Genomic DNA, 10,641 nt, shown 5'->3' with positions numbered 1-10,641 from the left:
CTATGCTCTTGAGGTGCGTCCGGGAGTCCGCACCTTAGGGGGGGGGGGTTCTGTCACGCCTTGGTCATTGTATTTTGTGTTTTTGTTATATTTTTGGGTAGGCCAGGGTGTGACATGGGTTTATATGTTGTTTTTCGTATTGGGGTTTGTAGTATTTGGGATCGCGGCCAATTAGGGGTGTTGTATAGGCTTGGCTGCCTGAGGTGATTCTCAATTGGAGTCAGGTGCTTCGCGTTGTCTCTGATTGGGAACCGTATTTAGGCAGCCTGACTTTCGCTTTGTATTTTGTGGGTGTTTGTTCCTGTCTCTGTGTTGTAGTCACCAGATAGGCTGTAATTAGTTTCACGTTCCGTTCTGTTGTTTTTGTATTTCAGTTATTTCATGTACCGCTATTCTGTTCATTAAAGTCATGAGTAACCTACATTTACATTTACATTTAAGTCATTTAGCAGACGCTCTTATCCAGAGCGACTTACAAATTGGTGCGTTCACCTTATGACATCCTACACGCTGCATTTCGGTCTGACTCTCTTCTTACAACAGACGAACGTCGTTACAATAATAACATAAATATAATACCCTTTTTAATATTTAAAAAGCTGTCTATCGTTGTCTCTGATTGGGAACCATATTTAGGCAGCCATATTCTTTGGGTATTTTGTGGGTGATTGTTTCCTGTGTCAGTGCCACACGGTTCTTGTTTTGTAGTTATGTTTGAATTTTCCTATTAAAACCATGGACACTTACTACGCTGCGCTTTGGTCCTCTCCTTCCCAGGAAGAAAGCCGTGACAACCACTTTAGGATTAGATTTCTTTCATCAAATTCCCGGTGGGTCAGAAGTTTACATACACTCAATTAGTATTTGGTAGCATTGCCTTTAAATTGTTTAACTTGGGTCAAACGTTTTGGGTAGCCTTCCACATGCTTCCCACAATAAGTTGGGTGAATTTTGGCCCATTCCTCCTGACAGAGCTAGTGTAACGGAATCAGGTTTGTAGGCCTCCATGCTCGCACACGCTTTTTCAGTTCTGCCCACGAATGTTCTTTTGGATTGAGGTCAGGGCTTTGTGACGGCCACTCCAACACCTTGACTTTGTTGTCCTTAAGCCATTTTTCCACAATGTGGAAGTATGCTTGGGGTCATTGTCCATTTGGAAGACTGATGTCTTGAGATGTTTCTTCAATATATCCCCAGAATTTTCCTGCCTCATGACACCATCAATTTTGTGAAGTGCACCAGTCCCTACTGCAGCAAAGCATCCCCACAACATGATGCTGCCACCCCCGTGCTTCACGGTTGGGATGGGGTTCTTCGGCTTGCAAGCATCCTCCTTTTTCCTCCAAACATAACAATGGTCATTGTGGCCAAACAATTCAATCTTTGTTTCATCAGACAGGGGACATTTCTCCAAATGGTAGGATTTTTGTCCCCCATGTGCAGGTGCAAACCGTAGTCTGGCTTATTTATGGAGGTTTTGGAGCAGTCCCTTCTTCCTTGCTGAGCAGACTTTCAGGTTTTGTCGATATAGGACTTGTTTTACTTTGGATATAGATAGATACATTTGAACCCGTTTCCTCCAGCATCTCCACAAGGTCCTTTGCTGTTGTTTTGGTATTGAGTAGCTCTTTTCATACCAAAGTACGTTCATCTCTAGGAGACAGAATGCGTCTCCTTCCTGAGTGGTATGACGGCTGTGTGATCCCAATAGTATACTTGCATACTATTGTTTGTACAGATGAATATGGTACCTTCAGGCATTTGGAAATTGCTCCCAAGGATGATGAGGTCTGTGGAGGTCTACAATTTTTTTTGTGAGGTCTTGGCTGATTTCTTTTGATTTTCACAATGAGGCAATGAGGATGAAGGTAGGTCTTGAAATACATCCACAGGTACACCTCCAATTGACTCAAATTATATCGTTTAGCCTATCAGAAGCTTCTAAAGCCATTACATCATTTTCTGGAATTTTCCAAGCTGTTTAAAGGCACAGTCAACTTAGTGCATGTAAACGTTTGACCCAATTGAATTCCGATACAGTGAAATAATCTGTCTGTAAACAATGGTTGGAAACCAATATGCGGCGTGGTAAGTGTCCATGGTTCTTTTAATAAGAAATACTCATATGTGTAAATAAATAAAGAACCCCTGAGACAAACTGTTATTTGAAAAGATTTAATAATAAACATTGCTGTGTGCAACTTGCCTTCAACACTATCATGCAGTCAACTTCAAAAAAGATTATAGAAAAGGAAGGAAAGTGGTGTTAAACAAAAATGTATGTGTGCAAATGTAAGTATGTATATGTGTACAAAACAAAACATTATGAACACCTGCTCTTTCCATGACCTTTTGAATTCAGGTGAAAGCTGTGATCTCTTATTGATGTCACTTGTTAAATCCACTTAAAGCATTGTAGATGAAGGGGAGGATATTTTTAAGCCTTGAGACATTGATTGGGAAAGACAAAGTATTTACGTGCCTTTGAGCGGGGTATGGTAGTAGGTGCCAGACGCACCTGTTTGTGTCAAGAACTGCAACGCTGCTGTGTTTTTCATGCTCAACAGTTTCCCATGTGTATTAAGAATGGTCCACCACCCAAAGGACAGCCATCCAACTTGACACAACTGTGGAAAGCCTTGGAGTCAGCATCCCTGTGGAACGCTTTCAACACCTTGTAGAGTCCGTGCCCCTAACGCTAGTTAGTAACTAACTTTAAACTGGGGGGAGGGTGTTCTTAATGATTTGTACAGCCGATGTATGTATGTACACCTTGTACATTAAGTTTTCAACTTGCCTAGCAACACCATCATGCACACAACTTCAAAAGAAAAATCACAGAAATCTCAAAGATGCAAAAAACGTAAAACTATTTATTTTTTAAATGTAAAAATAAGTTTGCGTGTCTGTGGGTGTGTCTGTGTGTTTGTAGGTTTGCACGGTGATTCAGCACACTGTCAACGAAAAGTCTTCATTTCTCTGGTCCACCCTCCTGCTTCTCTATGGAATAGCTGAAAAGACAGATGTACGGTGTACATTAAGTGTCATTCACATACACCTTTGGCTTAAACAACATGTACACAAATCACATTGATTTACTATTTTACTTAGTCTTGCTATAGCCCAAATCATCATACATTATAATCTACACATTACTATTTCATATTGGCTTATAGGAAGTTATTGATAGGTAAACTGACCGTTTGGGCATTGATGGGAGATGACATAGTGTATAAGTACTCCACAAGTAGCCAGTAGGACCAACACAGTGAGGATGTGACGCCACAGGAAATCAAGTGGCTCTGATGGAGAGAGAGGAGAGGGATATCTTTATGATATATGTACTGTAGAATGCAGTAAAATGCTACTTCACTGATTTAGGGATATACACTTAGTATACAAAACATTAGGAACAGTTTCATTAAATATTGAGTTGCACCTCCCCCATCAGAACAGTCCCAATTTGTCGAGGCATAGACTCTAAAAGGTGTCGAAAGTGTTCCACAGGGATGCTGGACCATGTTGACTCCACATTTCCACAGTTGTGTCAAGTCAACCAAGGGCTAAATCTGTTCTTAGTCCTGCTTTTTTTGAAAGGGGTATGCATATTTAAGTTGGTGAGGAAAGTACTTTTAATCTGCAAAATGTTAATTATTCGCCTACCTCCTGCCTTTTGCACACATTGTATATAGACTCACCTTTTTTTTCAACTGTGTTATTGACTTGTTAATTGTTTACTCCATGTGTAACTCTGTGTTGTCTGTTCACACTGCAATGCTTTATCTTGGCCAGGTCGCAGTTGCAAATGAGAACTTGTTCTCAACTAGCCTACCTGGTTAATTAAAAGGTGAAATAAAAAATAAATAAACTTAATTCCTTACATTCTCACTTGTGAAATTAAATTGAATCGTATGGACTATTTTGCATGCTTGTATGGTGTGTTGTGATTACACAGATTTGCATGGACTAAAGTGACATTGAGACAGCTGTTACCAATTCTCTAACATCTCCTCCCTCCCCAAATGGATTTCTAACATGACCCAGAACTAGACTTATAAGGAAGTGGACCAGGGACCTCTTGACCAACTCACTGGTCCTCTGTGCTGGTCCCCTGCTGTGGGAAAGACACAAATCGCAATGCACTCTACAGCACTACTAAAGGAAAGTGCTTGTTTCGAACGTGTGAGTGTGACCCCAATTGTTGGCCAGTACATGCTCCAATTGTATGTTTTGTGTCCCCACGACTACAGACACGGGGGACACGCCCAACGCATCTGAGAGGCTACACCCAACTCTTCCACGCAGCCAGGCCGGTGAGGAGCGAGGGACAGAAGGCGTCCTGCCATTGACCACCGAACCAGCCATCGGCTAGCGATCCCTGCTCAAGAGGAAGATCTGAACCCTGTTCGGTTTAGAGCCGAATGAACAAACCCTGCTCGGAAAGACCCAAATGAACATTGGCCACAGATCGGAAATCAACCGCTGTGTTAGTTTGGCTTGTTGCTTCTAGTTAGCCTATAGCCCTAAATCCCAGCCAATTTATACATTTCTAATAGGTATATTACTGTGTAAAGCTGAGTTACTAAGGAACCTTTGATTGTGCTTTGGCCTGTCTCTGTGGTTGTTTGCGGTGGGATCTGAGAACTCTACTTTTGACACATACATTTCAAATATTATATGGATTTACTGTCTTCACAGTAGCTATTTTGAAATGACATTGAATGACATTGTGATTTAAACAGAATAATTCAAGACAATCTGAATAATAGTTTCTTACCAAGAATAGTAACAGAGACAGAACCACTGTGCATCGATGTATAGTGAGTTTCTACTGTGTAAAAACATCTCAGTTTGATCTCAGCAGATGAACTTTGACCTGCCCAGGAGAGCAGCTCAGTCCCTGTTAGTGAACTCGTACAGGGTGAGGGTTTAGGATCTCTCCCGTCTGTGTAGAAGTAACACTGAGACACAGAGACAGATGGAGGAGTCTGACAGCTCAGCTGAACTGAGTCTCTCTCTCTGATGACTGTAGAATTGACTGTTAGCCTGGGAGGTGAGTCTGTGAGATCAGGAGAATAGTGTCTCTTTGAAAGTTACAATTAAAAAACATTACAGGTAATCCATACATACTAACAGTATGGAAAATACATAAATCAAATCTTCAACTATGTCAGCATTTATGTTTGTACAAAGTACAGTAAATCCTATCATTATGTGAAATGAAGACATTTAGGAAATAAGACAGAATATCTCATTTTCAGAACGAGCATAATGAATATGGTATAACAGTGAAGTGTATAATTTGATAAACCACCTACTTACCCTGAACAGTGACTGAGACAGGGTCACTTAAAGGAGATATGTGATACCTCCCTACAGCATAGTAACACGTCACTTTGACCACATCTGGAAACGTTTGATCTGCCCTCTTGAGCAGCTCTGTTCCTGTGAGTGTCTGAGTACAGGATGAGTCTGGAAGATTCCCCCCCCCCCCTCTATGTTGAAGTAACAGTGAAACACAAGGAGAGATGGAGGAGTCTCACAACTCAGCTGAACTGATTCTGTCTCTCTGATGACTGTAGAACTCACTGTCAGCCGAGGAAGGTCTGTGAGAATAGGAGAATTTAGCATTTTGTGGTTTTGAGAAATGTACCTCCTTGTTATTTCAGACTTAAGGATCTTGAGTCAATTACTTTATGCAGCGACAGTATGGAAATTAAGGATATATAATATATTGCCTGATTGCTTCATGTAACAGTTTATGACAACACACAGTATGATAACATATCCCAAGAGGAATATGGTAATGATGGAACAACAGTACATTGTTTACAACCATTCAAATAGGCTTCTTACCCTGAATTGTGACTGTTGAAGGCTCACTGAATATGGATCTAAACTGTGAACCTGTTTCACTGTACTGACATTGCATTTTGACCTCAGCTGGTGAACTCTGACCTGTCCACCTCACCAATAATGTTCCTGTGAGTGTCTGTTGACAGGCTGATGGAAGGGTGAATTCCACTTGCCCAGCCATTTTGAAGTAACACTCAGAGACAGATGGAGGAGTCTGACAGTTCAGCTGAACTGAGTCTCTCTCTTTGATGACTGCAGGAATCACTGTCAGACTGGGATACGGAAGATCTGTGACATCAGAGGGATGATGGAGTGTCTTTTTAAATTGAGTTGTAAATTCATTTTCAATGTTTAACTACTCATACCGATAATGTACAACTTAATATTATATGAGTTTGAAAGGGAAAAACAATTAAGATGCTGTTGTCTATTTAAGCAATAAACAATGAGAACCCGTGCCAGGAACAGCCCTTAGGAGAGAGTTATCAGACAATAATCCTCGGCTTCGATGGGCATTTTGCTTTTGTAAAACTGTTGCCAACATTTAAACAAAAGATTAAGGACAACATGGCTTTCATTAAAGATGTATTATTGTTCTAAGCAAATGTGTTTTATTTTCATCCTTTCACCAGGACATATGCTCATTTTGGAACGTTGCTAAATGGGCACAGCCAAACAAACGGAAGTGATGGATTTCTTTCTGACCAGAACTGTCCCAGAGCTTGGGGAGGTGTGTCTGCGCTTGTGCTGCAGCGGCAGGTGCAGAAGACAAAACTTTACCAGCATCACACATATCGGTGAATCACTGTGACATATGAAATACAAGTGATAGTGTAATCAATCTGTAATAACTACGTAAAGAAGTAACAAACGTGTTAAATGATTGTGACGTACAGTCATATCTAGGTCCTGATTGGTCAACAAGCTTCTTTGATGCATCAAACAGTGTTATTTCACATGTATCTTTTTTGAAATGCAAAGACCAAAATGACGTTCCATACTTTCCAGTGAACGACACACTGACGTCACGTACAGATGAGCGGGACTCTTGGCTGCAGTAAGAAAGCCACGCCATCTGCGCCCGTTCAACATAGCCTAGATTTACGTTTTTATTACTTCTAAACAAAATAACCTTTTGGGGGGCTCTCCTACGCTGACAATGATGTTTTGATTCTTGCTTGAACAATCACTAAGATTCTATTTGGTTGTGATCTTTGTAAAATAACTATTTTGGATGCAGCAAGTTGTTAGCTAGAATGCTAAACACTCACTGACATGGCCATAGGCTGCAGCAAAAGATAGCCAAAGAGCCATTTTACTGGTTGAAGTTGCAGTTATTGTTAAGTATAATGCAGTTGATGACACTAACATTTCATTAGCAGGACATTCATACGAGCCTTAAACTCAAATTTTAAGTGTGAAAGTCTGAAATGCACTCATATGCAACATGTAAATAGAGGCTTTTTTTGTTGGCATTCCGTTCTGTCACCATAGTGGATTGAGCAGTCAAATGGAATAATGAATAGACCATTTTTTTGTGTTTGACTCCAATCCTTCCCACAGTTGTGTCAAGTTGGCAGGATGTCCTTAGGGTGGTGGACCATCCTTGATACACACAGGAAACTGTTGAGCTATTGCAGTTCTGGCACCTACTACCATACCCGGTCAAAGGCACTTAAATATTGTGTCTTGCCCTTTTCCCCTCTGAATGGCAGACATACACAATCCATGTCTTTAACCTGTCTCCTCCCCTTGATCTATTTACTGATTTAAGTGGCTTTAACAAGTGACATCAATAAGGGATCATATCTTTCACCTGGATTTTCCTGGTCAGTCTTTGTCATGTTATGTCATGTTTTGTATACCCAGTGTATACAGCATCTCATGGAAGGATGAAATTGTAGGGATTAATTCATCAAAAAAACGTTTTAATTGAAAATATGTCAATCATTATTTTAATATTTTGGTAACCCGTTGTTTAGTCTGGTAGCCCAAAAAGTTACATATTGCAACTTAAAATTCATAATAATGATACTGACCTTTGGCTTTGAGGTACTGGAAGGTATCTAGACATAACACAATTGGTCATTATCATGCTCTTTTTGCCATTATGAAAAATAAGAAAATATGAGATGGAATCACTTTACACAAGCTGGCGAAGCAGAAGAGTCTGTAATGCATTCACAGCCATGTTATCAAGCAGTGGTCATTCTTATCTGAACAAAATGTCAAATAATGACAGAGAAATTAAAAATCAATAGGATGATCAATGTTGAAAGATTAAGAGTTCCTAAAGTAAAAGACTAAAAGAGGGGATAGAAGAATGGAATATCCTGTAGCACAAACAGATGATGGAACGGAAAAATAACTCACCGAAAAGGAAGATGAGCAAAAACAGATGACCAGCCATATCAGGGATGAACAATGTCATTCTTTAGACAGCTACCTACATACTGTTAGTCTGACATCACAGAAGATGGTGGCAGTGACTGGGACAAAGATGAAATGTTTCAATAGAAAAACAGATGTGGAGCTTGTTCACAGGAAAACCACAGAAAACCACAGTCTCATATGACAACTGTGGGCTAATGTCATGTTGCAGAGGACAAGGAGGCTGAACATTCAGAATCATTTATCGGTAATTATTTTTAGGTTCTCAAACTATTAGTCTTTTTATATAAAAAAATAAAAAAATAATATTTTTTATTAAACACACACAAGGATGGTGTATAGGTAGGTACACAAGACAGGTATACAATTATTATCTAAACATAAAAGAGCATTCAGGAACAACAAGACCCAGAGCCCTGGGTGCAAAACAAATAATACAAAACACGACATACAAAACAAGGACACGTAGAAAGAAAGAGGGAAGATGTCCCCCCTATCCCCCACTTATCCCCCCCCCCCTCCCCCAACTGCTCGGGTGGCAGGGCCAGCACATGCTGACCCAAAGGTAGATTAAAATATTGCAATTGAGAGTGCGTTAATAAGTACAAATTCACAGCGCCAAGTAGGAGAGGAAAGGCTGCCAGGTTTGATCAAATGTTGATAATTTATTGTTCAGAATATATCTAATTCTTTCTAAGTGTACAGTGTTTGCCAATTCACTGAGCCATAATTTGATGATGAGTTTTTTTGCCGAAATGAGACCGTACGAGATTAGTTGTTTTTGGGGGTTGGTTAATCCGTTTAGGGACTCAGATACTCCCAGGATTATCAGAAGCGGGTCTGGATCTATTGAAGTCTCCAAGACTTCAGAGAGGATCCCAAAACTTCCACACCAATAACCATGCAAGCTAGAGCATAGGGCAAAGCAGTGGAGTAGTGTACCCTGACATTTATCACATGTAGGGGATGTATCACATGCAGTTTAGTTTTGGAATAATGTAATCTGTGTAATACCTTGAATTGTATGAGACGATGTCTCGAATTAATGGAGCATGTGTGGATATACTCCAAGCTCTCTTCCCAGTCTGCCACAGAAATGTCAGTCCCTAGTTCTTCCTCCCATTTGCCTTGATGGCATCTGTAGAAGGTGTGCTAACAGATTGAAAAACATCATATAGACGCGATATCAGTTTATCTGAGGTGGGGCATATTTTTTATGCATCCGTCAAACATGGAAGGTTTAGCATTCCCAAATGTTGGGAGGTGTTTTCTAACGTAGTCTCTAATTTGTAGGTATCTGAAAAAAATACTTCTGGGAAGATTATAAGTTTCCCTCAGCAACTCAAAGGAAGCAAAGGTCCCTTCTATGTATAAATCCCCTATGGTACTTATCCCCAGCTCTCCCCATCGCTCAAAGGTGTTATCAAGGTTAGAAGGGACAAAGGAGGGATTCCTGGCGACAGGGAGCATGAATGACATTGGTCTAAGCTGAAAGTGGACTTTAATTTGCTTCCAGATTCGGACTGTGCTATGAGTGGAATCCCACTCACTGTGTTCTACTGGCATGCACACATTCCTACCCTGTTCATGTCAGCATTACTTCATTGCTTCTCACAAAACGAATGAGGGGGCGGAGAGCCCTTTCCCTCTTATGAAGACGAAGCTAAGCTAATTCGCCGGCCGTGGACACACCCCTGCTTTCTCATAGGCGCCCCTGCCATTTGCCCAGTGGAGCTGAGCGCGCATAAGAGCCTTCCACTCAGAGGCTTGCTTCCCTAACAAAGACCTGTCCCCCTTATTCCATAGCCTATGCTCTGTCACTGGTGGGGAATGGTGTGTTTCAAAAAAATACCCATGCAATGCCCAGAAATAAAGCCCCCCTTTTTGGACTTTGTGGGGATTTCCCAGCCTGGTGCCTTTATATCGGGTGTCTCGTAATACGACTGTACGCAAAGCCTGCACTGAACATAGCCTCCTGTCATGAACACTTCTTCCCCGTCCACTCAAGAGTGGCTCATGGTTTAATACGACTGTACGCAAAGCCTGCACTGAACATAGCCTCCTGTCATGAACACTTCTTCCCCGTCCACTCAAGAGTGGCTCATGGTTTAATACGACTGTACGCAAAGCCTGCGCTGAACATAGCCTCCTGTCATGAACACTTCTTCCCCGTCCACTCAAGAGTGGCTCATGGTTTAATACGACTGTACGCAAAGCCTGCACTGAACATAGCCTCCTGTCATGAACACTTCTTCCCCGTCCACTCAAGAGTGGCTCATGGTTTAATACGACTGTACGCAAAGCCTGCACTGAACATAGCCTCCTGTCATGAACACTTCTTCCCCGTCCACTCAAGAGTGGCTCATGGTTTAATACGACTGTACGCAAAGCCTG

General features: G+C 41.2%; 1 long non-coding RNA gene across 1 annotated transcript; it reads right to left on the bottom strand.

The window, feature by feature from the left end:
- Positions 1-2,784: 2,784 nt before the first annotated feature.
- Positions 2,785-8,339, bottom strand: LOC124004328. Its single transcript, XR_006833363.1, has 4 exons — positions 5,323-8,339; positions 4,778-5,059; positions 3,201-3,302; positions 2,785-3,011 (listed from the first exon to the last, which is right to left on the bottom strand). It is a non-coding gene; the product is annotated as an uncharacterized LOC124004328 (long non-coding RNA).
- Positions 8,340-10,641: the final 2,302 nt, after the last annotated feature.

The sequence above is a fragment of the Oncorhynchus gorbuscha genome, linkage group LG18 (assembly GCF_021184085.1).
Source record: "Oncorhynchus gorbuscha isolate QuinsamMale2020 ecotype Even-year linkage group LG18, OgorEven_v1.0, whole genome shotgun sequence".
NCBI lineage: Eukaryota > Metazoa > Chordata > Actinopteri > Salmoniformes > Salmonidae > Oncorhynchus > Oncorhynchus gorbuscha.
Note: the sequence above shows the minus strand (reverse complement) of the source record. Positions and strands in the feature narration are given on the sequence as shown.